Raw genomic sequence first — 20,721 nt, 5'->3', positions numbered from 1 at the left:
ATGGTGCTTCTGCTGCTGATGGCTCTCTTGCTGACTTTGTTCACCTACAGGTGCCCTTGTCAGCAAGCCAAATTGATCAGGGACACTGCAATCTCCACGCTGCAGGCTGATCAAAATGGTGGATCACCAACAGCCAATCAGAGCCTTATATACCCAGGAGAGAAGGGCGCCAAGCCACCGATAAGTTTCCGCCACCCTCGGAAATCCTCCAATAAGTTTCCACCCCCGTCGAAAGTCCCCTCCTCCAGATTCTCGTCATTGGCCAGTTTCCTCATCTGTGGGAGTTTTGCCTCTTTCAAATTGAATTAGGCGGAAACGGACCCAGGCAAAAACTTTTTGGAACATGCGATGACGCCAAAAACGGGATTTCGCCATCATCTACGAAAAATGCCCGCCTAATTGAATACGGCTCATAGTGGAGTATTACATACTTCCCCACTTGAAATATGCATGTCCTCCCACAACAGGCAACACTAAAAGTCCACTGTAGAACAGTCTCTTTAACATTTTTTTTTACACAAAGACTATGTATATCTGATATGTACAAGAACAATACTTATTCTAAACACTTATTCACAGGTTAATGTCTATACTGAAGAATTGGGGCACCTTTGTTTTTTCTTTTTTGACTCTCCCAGAACTCTGCATAATTAATGCTATTTCACTTGAACTTATTTCAGTTTACTCATGGACTGGAAATTTATACTCTGATGGCACAGGCAGTAAAGGATCTTTGGGTATAACATATTTAGATATTTGCTTAACAGAATCTAGGCAATTCTGATCAGGGGACCCCAACCTCTAAGCTATGGGTGAGTCCGGTGCTTTCTCTGTGTGTCCTTTATATACAGCTGTACTCAACTCTTGTTGATTGCAGATGACCACATAACAACTGCTGTCATACACTATTGATTGACTCTTTGGTTGTGGTCCTTGAGGAAATGTTGGCCAGGCTGCTTCTTGCCGGTACAGGCACACCAGTATATTTTGCGTTCCTACATCTTTACAAAACACCCCATCCAGCATTTCACCCTGCTCTGGGAGATTGGTAGATTGTTGTCTGTGTCCATATGGTCTCTTTAGACAGTAGGGTGGGTAGCGACTCCTTTGGTAAGGCTGTTGTTGATTAACCCTTTCTTCCTCTGCCACTCTTTCAACTTCTTCTGGCCTTTCTCTACCTTCACTGTGTTGATAGTTATGTGGAGGACCTCTGCGACATGGATAACACCAATAATGGTTGCGGCCTGCTGCATATTTGCAACCTTTGACTGGAACTCCACCGGACCAGTTACATTAGCTGCATTTGCATCCTTCTCTCCTTCAACTAAATCAAATGCTACAAACTCTCCATCTCGCAGACTTCAAAGATATTTTTTTGAGTTGTTCTATTGGATAGCCAAGTAATGAACAAAAATATCGCTCTTGGTGTTGTCTCGATTTATGAACCCATAACCACATTGCACATGGAATGTGGTTATCCTTATTGGAACCATATGCATTTATGTTATAAATTAAAGGGAGAGTATATAGGAGAATATAATGCCATATTATCAGTTTCAATACAGAGAGATATATATGTAGAAAACTACAGAAATATAAAAATGAATATAGAAAAATAATAATAAGAAAAAAGTACATAAATAAAAAATAATAATAAATATAATACAAATAAAAGTTAATATTAAAATGAAAATAAAAAATAAAAATATTAAAACAAAAATAAGATAGAAATACACAAAATACTCAATAGACAAACATATGAGTAAAAAAATATAATTAGTAATCTACAGTTATTTTTGTATATAAACTAAATATATGACCAACATATTACTAAATATGTAGATTCACTACAATATGTACATATACACATCTAAATATGTCTATGTATGTATGTATAGTAATGACCCACATAGGCCATAAACATAAAAATTATAGATACACACAATATTTCAACCTAAAGAGAGGGAAACTTGTTATATCTACTGAAGGGGACAGAAAAAAGGGGGAGGAAAGGGCAACGAGATAAGTATGTGTGTGTTAACCAAATATGTATATGTATATCTAAACATATATATATATAGAGAGAGAGAGAGAGAGAGAGAAAGTAATCGGCACTCACCATATATATGAAAAAAGGCTTGTTTATATATGCAAAAACAGGCTTTAGAATACCCGTAACAGCAAGGTACAGAGGTTCAATCCAGTCGACGTTTCGATCCCAATCCTGGATCTTTATCAAGACTTCAGCAACCATACAGCAGCAGTTCCCGATAAACAACAAAGTGCAAGATATACACCACCACCATTTAGCCAGACTAAATATCCTCAACAATTAACTCAGGGTGCCACCCCCAACCGCACAGCCTGCTGGGTAGCAAAAGCAACATAAACGCAATATTACCATTAATCTCCCCAGAAAGAGCTGCTCACTTTAAGTACAGTGATCTACTTTAAGTACAGTGATCTTACCTGAGTGAAGATCACATAATAGGGCCAGCGCTGTCCACAATAGCGTACGAACGTATAATAATATTGCAAAAGCGTGACCACCGGAAGTGACATGCGCTCAACCTCCATGGAACGCACGCCAAAACCGGAAGTCAAGTGTCAGAACTACATTTGTAGCCAGGAACCAAGCTAAACTGCGTGCCATCACATTGGAATGCATAGCCAATACATAGCTAAGCCTATATAGGCGCCATCTAGTGGAATACTGGTATATTGTGCATAAGCTGAAAGATTTTTTGTGTGTTACTGACATGCTTGAAATACAGTCAATCATTGTGGGTAAATAGTGTGGCTATTTCTAACACCAAGTACATATGAAAAAACAATAAAATAAGTAAACCACAACAATGAAAAAAAATAAAAAAAATAATAAAAAAAGAAATCAAAAAATCAAAAAATCAATAAAAAATAAACAAATACAAAATGCAAAAAAATATGTTACTTCAAAAAAATATTATATGGATTGGACTCATTGAGTCCTCTTGGGGCCAATGTGTCAAGATCAAAAATCCACCTGGCTTCACATTTGCGCAAAGCTAATTCTCGCTCTCCGTCCTAAGCAAGGGCAGGTATGTGGTCAATTATCATGCACTTAAGACTTGCCACGGAATGTCCTTGTTCGAGAAAGTGGGTTGCCACTGGCTTGTCAGATTTTTTCAGCTCCTTCTGTGGAGCGATGGTTTGCCATCTGTTCACGGAAACATCTCTTGGTCATCCCCATGTAGTGGAGGCCACATGGACAAATCAACATGTATACTACAAAATCCATCATGCAATGTAGTCAATGTTTAACCTTGATTCTTCTTCCACTGTGTGGATGAGAGAAGGTACTGCCACTAAGTAGCGATCTGCATGTAGTGCAGTCGGCACATTTAAAGCAGCCAATTCTCTTAGATGGAAACCAAGAAGTTGTAGTTGTTGCTGGTTTCAAAGTGGGTCGCATAAGAAGATCCCGTAGATTAGGACCACGTTTATAGGCGCATACTGGTGGTCTTTTGCCAAGTGCACTCTAATCAGGATCAGTTGCAACAATCGGCCAATGTTTATTGACTATTCTTCTCAAATAGTTTGAGGTAGCATCAAACTTACTGGAAAAAATAATCCTGGTAGGGTCAAGTTTGGAGCCCATAACAGACGTTCCATCTGTGTGCCGTTTGATAGCCTTATGTAGACATCTCTGTATAGTAGTCATAGGGTATCCCCTGGCCAAAAATCATTACGACATCTCGTCGATCTGAACATTAGCCATAGTGTCGGAAGAATTATTCCTAAGAATCCGTAGGAATTGGGAGATCGGCAAATTCTCTTTAAGATGACTTGGGTGTTGACTCTTCGAATGGAGAAGAGTATTCTGATCTGTGTCCTTTCTATACAGGGTAGTCCCAAGAGCATTAAATTCCCGGAACACTGTGGCGTCCAGAAAATTCATTGTAGTTTGATGAATATTAGTAGTGAACTTAATGGGGGAAGCCAAACCATTAAGATAATGGACCGTGTCCATGAACTGGGTTTCTGTACCTGACCATTTCATAAAAAGGTCGTCTATGAAATGTCTATAAAAAACTATATTGTCAACAATATTTGGCAAGATATGTGTTTGTTCATATACCGCCATGTACAAATTGGCGTACGCCAGTGCGAGATTTGACCCCATGGTAGTGCCGGTATTTTGGATATAGAAACTTCCGCCATACTGCAAATAATTGTTGGTCAAGACTAGTTCAGTGAGTTCAACTATAAACTCAATAGGTGGGCCACAATGATCAATATTAGTCAATGCCTGTCTAAAAGCATGAAGTCTACCTTCATGTGGAATTACGGTATAAAGCGAAGATACATCCAATGTGGCCAGCCAAATTGGTCCTACTGGTAAACTCACTGATCTCAAGTTGTTAAAAAAATCATCAGTATCTCTTAGGTAGCTAGGCATCTGCACTACCGCCACCTGGAGAAAAGAGTCAATAAATTGAGCCACTGTCTGTAATGTTGAGTTACGTGCGGAGATTATCGGTCTCCCTGGTGGGTCTACCAGTTGCTTGTGGACCTTGGGAAGAGTATACAAAATGGGACACACTGGATGTTCCACCACCAAGCAACTGGCAACTCTGGCATCAATCCACCCCTGTTGACATGCACGTTTGATAGTTGCATCTACTTTACATTTGACCGAAAGTAGCGGGTTAACTGCAACCTTAGTGTAAGTAGAGGTGTCAGATAGTTGACGTAATATCTCCTTATTATATGCGGTCCAATCCTGAACGACTGTTGCCCCACCCTTGTCCGCCTGTCTCACAACAATTTTATAATTTTTGATCAGGGACTTCAAAGCTAATCTCTGGGCAGGGCTCAAATTGTCATATTTAGGCTTACTAGTGACCAACGCCATATCCTGTTCAATGATTCACAGAAAAGTTTTAATGCTAGCATTAGTACTCTGAGGATCAAAACTACTGGGGGATTTGAACAATTGATATGGTACAGTGTTGTTATTATTCCCAAAAAACTCATGTAATCTCATTTTCCTGCCAAGTTTATAATGGTCAACTGTCCATTCAAACCTCTCATGTGTCAGTATGGGAACAAACGAAAGGCCTAACGATAATACTTCCAACTCAGCATCAGATAATTCATAACTAGAAAGATTAATTATTTTATCTAGTACCGGCTGCCCCTGCCTCTCCTTTTTCTTGTGTCGCCCACTCCTCATAGGAAATCTAGTCCTCCTCTGGTGGATCTGGTCACTCTGCCTAAAAAATAACCACTGGGAGGCCTAGATTCACTAGGGTTCCTTTGATTAGGGTCGGTATTTTCACCCTCTGAGTGAGACTGGGATGATGAAGAGTCATAAAAGCGGGGTGTCCATGAGTATGATCTCTGATGACGTCTAGATCTATTACCACCCACCTCACTCTTAAGTCATTTGTAAACCTGATGCTTAGCATAATCATAACTGACAGAACTCAATTTTTTCCTCTTAAAGGCTATAAGCTCTTGTTGGAAACCATTAATTTCTTCTGTAAGTTTTTCGCTCCAGTTATTTGTCTTATCAGCAGATAGTAGTGGAAGTGAGCTTTCGTTAAACACGGCAATTTCCTGACATATCTTAACCAATTCGGTCCCCACCTTCTCTATGACCAAAACCATCAGGTCTAGTGAGCACTTATTAAGAACTCCGCACCATTTTGTGCAAAAGGTTAAGTTATTGCGGCCTAGGTTTGGTATGTTATTAACCCTAAATCCTATAGGGATCTTCTTATTCCTAAAATAGTCAGATAGAAACTGACCGTGTAACACAAGCTCAATTTCACGTTTCCTAAGCCTTAAGCCAGTATGAAATAAATCCTTAGGGGTTTCGTCAGGAAGACAAGAGAATTCCATGTGATTAAACAAAACCTTATCGGCATTAGTGAAATGACATTAGTCTCAATAGCACTAAACATAGCCTCATCAAGCTCACAACCGTGTCCAGAAGCCATGTTGCTGCTACCAATCAACTAACACACATTATACTCACAAAACGACAAACAACATAAAAACTAAAATGCTACAAACAAGTACCAACCAAGAGAAAAAACATAAACAATAATAAAAAACAATATAAAATAGTCCCTAGAAAAAGTGATGCTGAAATTTGTCTTTTGGCAGTTCAGAGTTCCATATGCAAAAACAATTTAATATGTCCGTAATAAAACGAGCAGGGTGCCAGACAAAAATCCAAACTTGTATTTAAAGCCAGCATCAATTGTATATTCCAGGGTGTCCACACTGTACTATAGCAGGACTATGGGCGGGGTGCTCAATTTAAAGGCAGAAAACTGTCCATTTATATATAGAGAAAGTAATCGGCACTCACCAGATATATGAAAAAAGGATTGTTTATATATGCAAAAACAGGTTTTAGAATACCCATAACAGCAAGGTACAGGGGTTCAATCCAGTCGACGTTTCAATCCCAATCCAGGATCTTTATCAAGACTTCAGCAACCATACAGCAGCAGTTCCCAAAAAACAACCAAGTTCAAGATATACACCATCACCATTTAGCCAGACTAAATACCCTCAACAATTAACTCAGGGTGCCAACCCCAACCGTACAGCCTGTTGGGTAGCAGAAGCAGCATAAATGCAATAATACCATTAATATCCCCAGAAAGAGCTGCTCACTTTAAGTACAGCGCTCTTACCTGAGTGAAGATCACACAATAGGGCCAGCACTGTCCACAATAGCAAAAGCACACTGTCCACCTCCGTGGAAAGCACGCCGAAACCGGAAGTCATGTGTCCAGACTACATTTGTAGTCAGGAACCAAGTTAAACTGCATTGCATCACATTGGAACACATAGCCAATAATATTGCAAAAGCGTGACCACCGGAAGTGACATGCGCTCAACCTCCATGGAACGCACGCCAAAACCGGAAGTCACGTGTCCGGACTACATTTGTAGTCAGGAACCAAGTTAAACTGCGTGCCATCACATTGGAACGCATAGCCAATACATAGCTAAGCCTATATAGGCGCCATGTAGTGGAATACTGGTATATTGCACATAAGCAAAAAGATTTTTTGTGTGTTACTGACATACTCCACAGAGGTGGAGCGCATGTCACTTCCGGTGGTCACGCTTTTGCAATATTATTATACCTTCTTGCACAACTGTTGACAGCGCTGGCCCCATTGTGTGATCTTCACTCAGGTAAGAGCGCTGTACTTAAAGTGAGCAGCTCTTTCTGGGGAGATTAATGCTAATTTTGCGTTTTTGTTGCTTTTGCTACCCAGCAGGCTGTGCAGTTGGAGGTGGCACCCTGAGTTAATTGTTGAGGGTATTTAGTCTGGCTAAATGGTGATGGTGTATATCTTGCACTTGGTTGTTTATTGGGAACTGCTGCTGTATGGTTGCTGAAGTCTTGATAAAGATCCTGGATTGGGATCAAAACGTCGACTGGATTGAACCCCTGTACCTTGCTGTTATGGGTATACTAAAACCTGTTTTTGCATATATAAACAAGCCTTTTTTCTTATATCTGGTGAGTGCCAATTACTTTCACTGTATATAAATGGACAGTTTTCTGCATTTAAATTGAGCACCCCGCCCGTATACCTGCTATATTGGAGTGTGGACACCCTGGAATATACAATTGATCCTGGCTTTAAATACAAGTTTGGATTTTTGTCTGGCACCCTGCTCGTTTTATTATGGACGTAATAAATTGTTTTTGCATATGGAACTCTGAACTGCCAAGTGACAAATTTCAGCATCACTTTTTCTCGGTACTATTTTATATTGTTTTTTATTATTGCTTTTGTTTTTTCATGTGCAAGCTCTTTTTTTTGGCTAGCCTCTGAGTTATATGTCTATCATGTCTCCATGAACTGGGTTGGTACCTGTTTGTAGCCGTTTAGTTTTTATGTTGTTTGTCATTTTTTGAGTATAACGTGTGTTAGTTGATTGGTAGCAGCAACATGGTTTCTGGACATGGTTGTGAGCTTGATGAGGCTATGTTTAGTGCTATTGAAACTAATGTCGTTTCATTAACTGACGATGATGCCGATAAGGTTTTGTTTAATCACACGGAATTCTCTTGTCTTCCTGATGAAACCCCTAAGGATTTATTTCATAGGGGCTTAAGGCTTAGGAAACATGAAATTGAGCTTGTGTTACACAGTCAGTTTCTATCTGACTATTTTTTGGAATAAGAAGATCCCTATAGGATTTAGGGTTAATAACATACCCACCCGAGGCCGCAATAACTTAACCTTTTGCACAAAATGGTGCGGAGTTCTTAATAAGTGCTCACTAGACCTGATGGTTTTGGTCATAGAGAAGGTGGGGACCGAATTGGTTAAGATATGTCAGGAAATTGCCGTGTTTAACGAAAGCTCACTTCCACTACTATCTGCTGATAAGACAAATAACTGGAGCGATAAACTTACAGAAGAAATTAATGGTTTCCAACAAGAGCTTATAGCCTTTAAGAGGAAAAAATTGAGTACTGTCAATTATGATTATGCTAATCATCAGGTTTACAAATGACTTAAGAGTGAGGTGGGTGGTAATAGATCTAGACGTCATCAGAGATCATACTCATGGACACCCCGCTTTTATGACTCTTCATCATCCCAGTCTCACTCAGAGGGTGAAAATATCGACCCTAATCAAAGGAACCCTAGTGAATCTAGGCATCCCAGAGGTTATTTTTTAGGCAGAGTGACTAGATCCACCAGAGGAGGACTAGATTTCCTATGAGGAGAGGGCGACACAAGAAGAAGGAGAGGCAGGGGCAGCCAGTACTAGATACAATATTTAATCTTTCTAGTTATGAGTTATCTGATGCTGAGTTGAAAGTATTATCGTTAGGCCTTTCATTTGTACCCACTCTGACACATGAGAGGTTTGAATGGACAGTTGACCATTATAAACTTTGCAGGAAAATGAGATTACATGAGTTTTTTGGGAATAATAACAACACTGTACCAGATCAATTATTCAAATCCCCCAGTAGTTTTGATCCTCAGAGTACTAATGCTAGCATCAAAACTTTTTTGTGACTCATTGAACAGGATATGGCTTTGGTCACTAGTAAGCCTAAATATGACAATTTGAGCTCTTCCAAGAACTTGGCATTGAAGTCTCTGATCAAAAAAATTGTTGTGAGACAGGCGGACAAGGGTGGGGCAACAGTCATTCAGGATTGGACCACATATAATAAGGAGATATTACGTCAACTATCTGAGACCTCTACTTACACTAAGGTTGCAGTTAACCCGCTACTTTCAGTCAAATGTAAAGTAGATGCAACTATCAAACGTGCATGTCAACAGGGGTGGATTGATGCCAGGGTTGCCAGTTGATTGGTGGTGGAACATCCAGTGTGTCCCATTTTGTATACTCTTCCCAAGGTCCACAAGCAACTGGTAGACCCACCAGGGAGACCGATAATCTCCTCACGTAACTCAACATTACAGACAGTGGCTCAATTTATTGACTCTTTTCTCCAGGTGGCGGTAGTGCAGATGCGTAGCTACCTAAGAGATTCTGATGATTTTTTAAACAACTTGAGATCAATGAGTTTACCAGTAGGACCAACTTAGCTGGCCACATTGGATGTATCTTCGCTTTATATCGCAATTCCACATGAAGGTGGACTTCATGCTATTAGACAGGCATTGACTAATATTGATCATTGTGGCCCACCTATTGAGTTTATAGTTGAACTCACTGAACTAGTCTTGACCAACAATTATTTTCAGTATGGCGGAAGTTTCTATATCCAAAATACCGGAACCACCATGGGGTCAAATCTCGCACCGGCGTACACCAATTTGGACATGGCGGTATATGAACAAACACATATCTTGCCAAATTTTGTTGACAATATAGTTTTTTATAGACGTTTCATAGACGACCTTTTTATGATTTGGTCAGGTACAGAAACCCAGTTCATGGACATGGTCCATTATCTTCATGGTTTGGCTGCCCCCATTAAGTTCACTAGTAATGTTCATCAAACTACAATGAATTTTCTGGACGTCACAGTGTTCCGCGAAGGTAATGCTCTTGGGACTACCCTGTATAGAAAGGACACGGATCAGAATACTCTTCTCCATTCGAAGAGTCAACACCCAAGTCATCTAAAAGAGAATTTGCCGATCTCCCAATTCCTACGGATTCTTAGGAATAATTCTTCCGACACTATGGCTAATGTTCAGATCGACGAGATGTCGGAACGATTTTTGGCCAGGGGATACCCTATGACTACTATACAAAGATGTCTACATAAGGCTATCAAACGGCACACAGATGGCAAGTCTGTTGGGGGCTCCAAACTTGACCCTACCAGGATTCTTTTTTCCAGTAAGTTTGATGCTACATCAAATTATTCGAGAAGAATAGTCAATAAACATTGGCCGATTGTTGCAACCGATCCTGATTTGGGGGCACTTGGCAAAAGACCACCAGTATGCACCTATAAACGTGGTCCTAATCTACGGGATCTTCTTATGTGACCCACTTTGAAACCAGCAACCACTACAACTTCTTGGTTTCCATCTAAGAGAATTGGCTGCTTTAAATGTGCCGACTGCACTACATGCAGATCGCTACTTACTGGCAGTACCTTCTGTCATCCTCACAGTGGAAGAAGAATCAAGATTAAACATCGACTACATTGCATGATGGATTTTGTAGTATACATGTTGATTTGTCCGTGTGGCCTCCACTATGTGGGGAAGACCAAGAGATGTTTCCATGAATGGATGGCAAACCATCGCTCCACGATCAGAACGGCATTGGAGCTGAAAAAATCAGACAAACATGTGGCAACCCACTTTCTCGAACAACGACATTCCGTGGCAAGTCTTAAGTGCAGGATAATTGACCACATACCAACCCTTGCTAGGGGCGGAGATCGAGAATTAGCTTTGCGCAAATGTGAAGCCAGGTGGATTTTTGATCTTGACACATTGGCCCCAAGAGGACTCAATGAGTCCAATCCATATAATATTTTTTTGAAGTAACATATTTTTTTGCATTTTGTATTTGTTTAATTTTTATTGATTTTTTGACATTGCACATGAAAATATTATTATCTATAAGATTTTTTTATTATAGTTTTTCTTTTTTTATTATTTATTTTATTTTTTTCATTGTTGTGGTTTATTTATTTTATTGTTTTTTTCATATGTACTTGGTGTTAGAAATAGCCACACTATTTACCCACAATGATTGACTGTATTTCAAGCATGTCAGTAACACACAAAAAATCTTTTTGCTTATGTGCAATATACCAGTATTCCACTAGATGGCGCCTATATAGGCTTAGCTATGTATAGGCTATACGTTCCAATGTGATGGCACACAGTTTAACTTGGTTCCTGACTACAAATGTAGTCCGGACACGTGACTTCCGATTTCGGCATGCGTTTCATGGAGGTGGAACGCATGTCATTTCTGGTGCTCGCGCTTTTGCAATATTATTATACCTTCTTGCACTATTGTGCTGGCCCTATTGTGTGATCTTCACTCAGGTAAGAGCGCTGTACTTAAAGTGAGCAGCTCTTTCTGGGGAGATTAATGGTAATATTGCGTTTATGTTGCTTTTGATACCCAGCAGGCTGTACGGTTGGGGTTGGCACCCTGAGTTAATTGTTGAGGGTATTTTGTCTGGCTAAATGGTGATGGTGTATATCTTGCACTTGGTTGTTTATTGGGAACTGCTGCTGTATGGTTGCTGAAGTCTTGATAAAGATCCTGGATTGGGATCGAAACGTCAACTGGATTGAACCCCTGTACCTTGCTGTTATGGATATTCTAAAACCTGTTTTTGCATATATAAACAAGCCTTTTTTCATATATCTGGTGAGTGCCGATTACTTTCTCTATATATAAATGGACAGTTTTCTGCTTTTAAATTGAGCACCCTACCCGTCTTCCTGCTATATTGGAGTGTGGACACTCTGGAATATATATATATATATAGAGAGAGAGAGAGAGAGAGAGAGAGAGAGAGAGAGAGAGAGAGAGAGAGAGAGAGAAAGGAGGAGTCAGCACATCCATGTTAGTCCATAGAAAAATGTATTAATCCAGTGTAGAACAAATATCAAGGTTATTAGAGGGGCTTGTGAACAAAGTCACCTTCATCAAGGTGTCGGACTGACACCGAAACGGCTGTCGGGCGCTACACACTGGAGGGAGGACTTGTGATGAGTATTTTTTCATGATAACCTGCTGCTTTTGCCATGACGAACTGTTGCTATGACTTTGTTCACAAGCCCCTCTAATAACCTTGATATTTGTTCTACACTGGATTAATACATTTTTCTATGGACTAACATGGATGTGCTGACTCCTCCTTTCTCTATTGCATAACATATTATGTGTTTGCACTCCGCATTGTTGTTACTATTAAGAGTGTGCTGCTGGTTTCATTTGCACTGTTATATATATATATATATATATATATATATATACAAGAACACAAGAGGTCCAGCTCTCCCATTAGTATCGGTATAATGCTGGGTGCCCGCACATATAGTTACCCATATACATTCAAGCAGTGCAGCACTCCTGGCTTTCAATAATGTTCTTAAAAGCCAGGAGTGCTGCACCACTTGGATGATATAGATATATATATATATATATATATATATATTTTTTTTTTTTTTTTTTTTTTTTTTTGAGCAGTGGTAAACAAATATAAATATATAATCCTTTATTAGGCTGATTAGTTAGAGATTGTTCATAATCCGAAGGGCTCTTCAGTCTCATGGCCATACTTCCTTTTCATAACCAGCCCTACAACCTCATCACATGCAAATCCACAAATCTTGCAGTGCTCACATATAGTGTTGGTTAATCGTAAATGGAATTCATTGGACAGGTAAGACTACTGTATAAACGGAATTGTCTGATGACTATCTGTGTGCATTTTTCTAGATGTTTTTGAGTTCTACGGTGTCATTCAGACCACCTGGTACTAAAGTTCCCAGCCTATATAACCAATAGGCTTCCAATTTTCAGAGCATATTAAACCTATTGCCTCCCCAGCATGTATTCTGTATCTGTTCTATTGCTTTGATATTCACTGCTTTCATATTAAGAATTTGACATTGTGAAACATGTTTTGATGGATGGGTTTTTATCCCTCTCTGTATGTTTCTATGGTGCTCCATAAAACATATATGTAGAGACCTCATAGTTCTTCCTATGTACTGTTTACAGCATCCACATGTAATGAGGTATATAACAATGGTTGAAGAACAGTTGATAAATTGTTTAAGTTTGAAACATTCCTTACTGATAGTTGAAATAAAATGTATGTTTTTTCTCTCAGTTTGTAAGCAAGTTCCACTAGTGGATTTGCCACATCTAAAAAATCTGACTGGTCTGACAGGAAGCCAAGAGTTAGCTATTATATTTTTTGAGTAGCTTTTTAGAAATTACTTGATTTTAGTTTAAGCTTCAAATTTTCAAATTTTTAAAAAATAACTAGGCACTCAGGATTTATTTCCTGTTTTAGAAAATCATCTAACCTTAATAATGCAGTGTTTATCTTGATTTTCTTTATATCCTGAGCATGACTATTGTATTGCGTGATAAAGGAAATAGAGAATTGATTTTCTGATTTAACTTTGCATCTGTCTTTGTTCTGATCTTTAAGTAATGTTTCTCTGTCTATAGCTTTAATATCTCTATAGGAAGTGTTGTAATATTTAATCAGGGTATCCCTGTTCTGAGAATGATTCTATCAGATCTTTTGCTTGTCATATAAAGACATTAGGTGATGAACAGTTGCGTTTAAGTCTTAATAATTGTCCCCTCAGAATGTTATTATTCCATCCCTATGCATGTGCACTGTTATAGTTCAGATATCTATTTTGATCAACAGGTTTTATATATGTTTCTGTCTAGAGCATATTGTCACTCACAGAGAGAGCAATGTCCAAAAAACTAATATGGTGAGTATTATGTGAAAAAGTGAATTTTAACCCAAATTTGTTGTGATTTAGACTCTCGGTGAATGCATGCAGTGTCTCTAAATCCCCATTCCAAATAATAAAATTATCATCAATATATCTGCCATAGTGGATGAAGCCCACCCTGAATGCTCTGCCCCACACATGTTGGTTTTCAAAGACCCCCATGTAAAGGTTGGTGAAGCTCTGGGCAAACCTCTTCCCCATGGCAGTACCTAGGATTTGTAGACAAAACTGACCATCAAAAAAATAATATTTATTGGATAAACTAAATCTGATCGAGCTTAATATAAATGATCTTAGGGATTCTGATAAGGTTTCATCTTGCTTTATATTGTATTCTACTGCTCCAATGCCCAACTCATGCAAAGTTTTGGAATACAGGGATTTTATATCACAGGTGAGTAAAGAATAACCAGATTGCCATTTTTTTGTGCTAATCATATTCAAATAGTGTCTTGTGTCTTTAATATATGATTTCAATGTAGTGACATATTTTTACAAATAATGATTAACAAAAAAGGATAATTTGCTTTGTAGGGAACCTATACCCAAAATAATTGGTCATCCAGGTGGTGAAATAAGTGATTTGTGTATCATGGGTAAATAATAAAAAGTGGGATTTTATAGGATGTGTATTAAATAAAAAGTGCATAGTGTCTTTTGTTATAGCTCCCTCCATGAGTGCTTCATTCAACAAGATTCTTAAATCTTTCTGGAGAGGGATGGTGGGATTGACACTCAACGTCCTGTAGAAATGTTCATTTTTTAGTTGTCTATATGTTTCTTTTATGTAATCCACAGTGTCCAGAATGACAACCCCATCACCCTTATCCGCAGGTTTAATGATAATGTCTGTATCTGCATAGGGACACTTCATTGCTTTCCTTTTTCCATAACTTATTTATTTATTAACAGTTTCTTACATAGCGCAGCATATTCTGTTGCGCTTTACAATTGGAAACATTTATAGAACAAAACAGGGTAATAACAGACAGACATAGAGGTCAGGGGGCCCTGCTTGCAAGCTTACAATCTATAGGACTTAAATTGTCCCTCATGTGTTTATTTTTGTGACTGATCACACATAGTTGGAAATTGGTCCAATGTGGTCTTGTAAAAATTTAACTAACCACCATTGCTAAAACCAACAGTTTTCTCCTCTTCTTTCTTGCTGAAATGACTGCAAACAATAACCCTAGCTGACTGATTTTTCTCATATATGTGCCTGATTGATTCTAGGCTGCCAAACACTGACTGTATTTTCACAAGTCTATTTCAGCTATGCAATGTAGCTGATCCTGCTCAGGTTCTATGCTGATCAAAGTTTTCGATATACTTCATATTCAAGGTTGATGTGTAATATCTATTATATTGTATTATTATGTTTCTATTTTTTATATAGACCATTTGATGATGTATTTATGAATTAATAGGTTTGTGGTCACACTGGCAGGTTAGTGGATCATATTTTATCACTACTAAGATTGTATTAAATTTCCTATATGCTAGCGCTATCTTCTGTTCTCTGACAGACCTGTCTCCTCGATAGCAGGGTGTAGTTGTCAGCACCAAACAGTCCTGGACACTGATTTGATTTGACCAGCAGACAGCACATGCAGTTACCATTGTTTCGCCTCACAGTGCAGCTGCCTGTTCCTGTAACACTGCCTGCACACAGCTGCTGGTTCCTGTCAGGAGCCTTTTACCAGAGCTGGTGTCCTACTCAGACCGTTACCTCAGACTGCACTGACCAACTGCTGCCTACATCCAAATGTCACTAGCCTGACACTTGTCATGTAACCTGCTGCTCCTGACCTCTACAGCAGCTGCAGACACTGCTGGGAATTGTCTGCCTAGGTAATGCCAAGTCAGATGTAATAACTCACATAGTGGGGTATTACACTTCTACCACACAACCATGTTACCAGGTCTCTGTCCCTCCCGCCTCAGCCATCTCTACCTTGCTTACTTCCTGCACTCAGGTCCCCCTCTACACACTCATGCCTCATGTCATCTGTCCATCTCCCCTCTCCCCTTGATTTTAAGCTCCTAGGAGCAGGGTCCTCCTCCCCACTGTCTCACAGCCATCCTCTCTAGCACTTCTATGACAGCCTTCACCTTCAGAGCTGTACTGTGTATGGAGAATTGTGTTGCTAATTGTTACTTGAGTTCTGTTAATATTTTGGTTAATGTATTGTAATGTAATGTTCTGTGTACCCTTTACTGTATGTACGGCACTGCGGACCACATGTGGCGCCCTATAAATAAAATTTTATAATAATGATAATAATAATAATAATAATAATAACTGTGCGTGGAAGAACCTTTCCACAGTTACCCAGTGATTATTCATAGTACACCCCAAAAACTGGACTTACAGTATAGGGGGAGATTTATCAAAGCAAGGCGAGAGATAAAGTACCAAAATAATCAGCACCTACTTGTAATTTTTCAAACATAGCATTTAAAGTGAGTTAGGAGCTGATTGGTTGGTACTTTATCCTAGAGATGTGCGTGGACCACAGTGTTTTGTTTTTGAATCTGGATGATTTTGGTTTTGGAACACGTGGCTGTCAATCAAAAACCACACGGCTCACAGCCAATCAGCGGGCACTTATTCTAGAGTGGCCTCTGATTGGCTGGCAGCCCAGCAACTGACGTAATCCACAACATCTTCATCATTTGCTGGGGAAGAGATGTATGTGGTAACACATACATCTCTTCACTGTCCGAATGGTCCGCATTACTAATTTTTTTGTTTTGTCGGGAGGGGAATATACTGGAGAAGAGGACTAACCAGTGCCAAGAGATAGGTGACTATTTTATTTTTTTTTGGGGGGGGGATAAATGTGTATTTCTACAAGAGAAGGGGACTAATCACTGGGAGAAGGTAAGTATGTACAGTATGTGTGTTTTGTGTGCAACAAAATTATACTATCTACCGGGGTTACCTGGTGAAAGGGTCCACTGGCTGTGGCATTACACTCCGGCTAGTTTGAACACAGTGCTGGTTTTAAAAATACGTATACCCCCACGTAATATTTTCCTATTTTTAAAACCAGGACCAGCTTACAAAGCCCAGTGCTGGTTCATAAAATATGGGGGACCCCTACACATTTTGCCCCCTGAATATCTAGTACCAGGACTTACTCAGGAGCTCAAGGGTGGTTATGCTTTTGGGGGGAACTCCACGTCATTTGAAAAGTAAAATTAACTCTTTTTTGGCTATTTACACGCAGAACCATACATGGATTACACTGATCTGTGTATGTTTCTGCAGAACTCGCAGCTCACAGGCAGGTGAATTGGTTTCTCGAATTTGGACACAAGTTTTGTCCTTTCTTGTAAGTGTTATAAAACTCGATTATTGGTAAATTCCCTAATCCTATCTTAACTAGGTTCACAAGTTTGGCCAATGGTCAAGTGAAGCGTCTTTGCTAACTCTTCAGAGTTGTCCTATAGAAAATGAGAATTATCTCCCAAGTTAGACATAAGTACATTTACGAGTTGTAAAAATGGAAAAATTCTCGAGAGAATGCTTACAAGACCAAACTTGATTCTAAGTAAATTATATAAGTATGTACAGTATATATAACTGCATTTTTTACAAAACTGTTTCATTGCACTGTCAGGAACACTACCAGTGGACTCAGGGATGGAGAGTGGGTGGAGTTTCAACCAGCTGCAGGGACTGATTGGATGAAATCTCTCTGTCCCTGCAGTTTTCAGCTGAAATAAGGATTCTTCTATAGCACCATTATAAGATGGTGTTATATAAAGCAAGCTTTTATGGCTTTTATGCATTGTTTTAACATTTTCCAGCTACTCCAGTGTATTATTGCAGTCACTCCCAAGTCATTCAGAAAATGTTGTATCAGTTGAAACATCTGAATGTTCAAATTAAAATCTAATTGTTGTGAAGCAGTACACACACTGTGCAAATCTGTTTATGTTCTTGTTCATTAGGTGTTTGAATCAATAAAACATTACCCCAAAGGGTTCTGACATTGGTGCCAATGCTTAATCAAAGAAAACAGGAACAAATTTGTCAGACCTGGGGCAATTTAGGAAATAGTAACTTTTGGTATTCTAAGTTAAAAGCAAACCACAAGGAACACTCAGTTATTAGAGGCACAGGAGAAAGCTGTTTGCTATGTCAAGACAAAAGAACACTAAAGTCACATCTGAATTATGCCATTATGTTTGGTGTGACAGCTAATACATGTACAGCTTGTGGTGTATATCTATTAATCTTTCCCTGGCCCATGGTGAGGTTCCTTCCCCTTTGGACAATGGCCAAATAGAATTATAATGTGATTTACCTTTGACTGTTACACCTTGACTCTAAAGTACCTCATAAGTTTTATAAGAGCCCGTTTCCTCTGAATATTTACTGTATGTGGCTTCTGGTGGGGTGTATACTGGCCACCTTTAATGTGTCTCATTTTTTTGGATAACCCAAAATCAATGTTCTATTTAACCGACAATTGCAAAAACATGAATTGCAGAACAAATATAAGTTGATCATCTGCAAAAGACTCAACAATTGTTGAAATGGTATACATTCAAAATGTCAGAAAGAGAATGTCGCAAGCCAATGTTAGGATGATTTAGGGTTAATGTTAGGCTATGATGAGGGTTAGGGTAAGTATCAGCAAGTTTACCAATGCTACGGACATCTGCGCTCTCAATATAATGCCTGTTGACAAACACAATGTGGACATTTTGGCAATGCCAACATTACAGGTATGTCCCCATCATCATTGTGACTATTGACATGTGACACGACAATTGCCATATTATCAGATGCTGACTTCTCCTGCCTCATCACCAAGCATCCTTCTTTCCTTTAAAGCCAAAGCTAGTTACTGTGGCCCAGCTACCTCTCGTGAGTGACCTGCTTGAGAAAAGTGCCTTGTAGCTTAGTTCCTTATGAATGATTTGGAGATGTGGATCCACTTTGTGTCTTTTCATAATTTGTCTTTATCATTTTATTATTATCTGCAGAGACATACAAAGGGTAATCATTAAAAAAAACATTGCAAACTGTCAAAGTAATAGAGCATAAGTGCAATCATGGCCAAAAGTTTTGAGAATGACACAAGTTTTGGTTTTCACAAAGTTTGCTGCTTCAGTGTTTTTAGATCTCTTTGTCAGATGTTCCTATGGTATATTAAAGTAACATTACAAGCATTTCATAAGTATCAAAGGCTTTTATTGACAATTACATTAAGTTTATAAAATAGACAATATTTGCAGTGTTGACCATTCTTTTTCAAGACCTCTGCAATTCACCCTGGCATGCTGTCAATCAAATTCTAGGTGACATATTGACTGAGGACCGCCCATTCTTGTGTAATCAATGCTTGGAGTTTGTCAGAATTTGTGGGTTTTTGTTTGTCCACCTGTCTCTTGAGGACTGACCACAAGTTCTCAATGGGATTAAGGTCTGGGGAGTTTCCTGGCCATGGACTCAAAATGTTGATGTTTTGTTCCCCGAGCCACTTAGCTATCACTTTTGCCTTATGGCAAGGTGCTCCATCATGCTGGAAAAGGCATTGTTCGTCAACAACCTGTTCTTGGATGTTTGGGAGAAATTGCTCTTGGAGGATGTTTTGGTACCATTCTTTATTCATGGCTGTGTTATTAGGCCAAATTGTGAGTGATCCCACTGCCTTGGCAGAGAAGCAACCCCACACATGAATGGTCTCAGGATGCTTTACTTTGGCATGACACAGGATGAAGACTTTTGGATGATAGCCTGGTGTCAAGACGGGCAGCAAAGAAGCCACTTTTCTTCAGGAAAAGCATCAGGGACAGACTGATATTCTGCAAAAGGTACAGGGATTGGACTGCTGAGGACTGGGATAAAGTTATTTTCTCTGATGAATCCCATTCCAGATTGTTTGGGGCATCTGGAAAAACGCTTGTCCGGAGAAGGAAAGGTGAGAGATACCATCAGTCCTGTGTCATACCAACAGCAAAGCATCCTGAGACCATTCATGTGTGGGGTTGCTTTCACTCACAATGTTGCCTATGAACACAGCCATGAATAAAGAATGTTAAAAACATCCTCCAAGAACAACTTTTCCCAACCATCCTAGAACAGTTTGTTGACAAGCAATGCCTTTTCCAGATGATGGAGCACCTTGCCATAAGGTAAAAGTGATAACTAAGTGACTCGGGGAACAAAACATTGAAATTTTGGGTCCATGGCCTGGAAACTCCCCAGACCTTAATCCCATTGAGAACTTGTGGTCAATCCTCAAGGGGCAGGTGGACAACAAAAACCCACAAATTCTCACACTCCAAGCATTGATTAGGAAAGAATGGGCGGCCGTCAGTTAGTATGTGGCCCAGAAGTTGATTGACAGCATGCCAGGCGAATTGCAGAGGTCTTAAAAAAGAAGGGTCAACACTGCAAATATTGACTCTTTGCATAAACTTAATGTAATTGTCAATAAAAGCCTTTGATACTTATGAAATGCTAGTAATTTTACCTCTGTATACCATAGTAACATCTGAAAAAAAGATCTAAAAACACTGAAGCAGCAGACTGTTTGAAAACCAAAACTTGTGTCATTCTCAAAACTTTTGGCCATGGCTGTACAATACACAGCATAGCATAAGAGTACATAGCATGAGTACATTACTATAACACAGCAGACTGGGTGGTTGTGACTGTAGATAGGCAGTACAGTAATTTATATAAACAATGTCTAGATACAGTAGACAC

Source organism: Taudactylus pleione, unplaced genomic scaffold (assembly GCF_031769625.1).
Source record: "Taudactylus pleione unplaced genomic scaffold, aTauple2 ptg000258l, whole genome shotgun sequence".
Taxonomy (NCBI): Eukaryota; Metazoa; Chordata; class Amphibia; order Anura; family Myobatrachidae; genus Taudactylus; species Taudactylus pleione.
Note: the sequence above shows the minus strand (reverse complement) of the source record.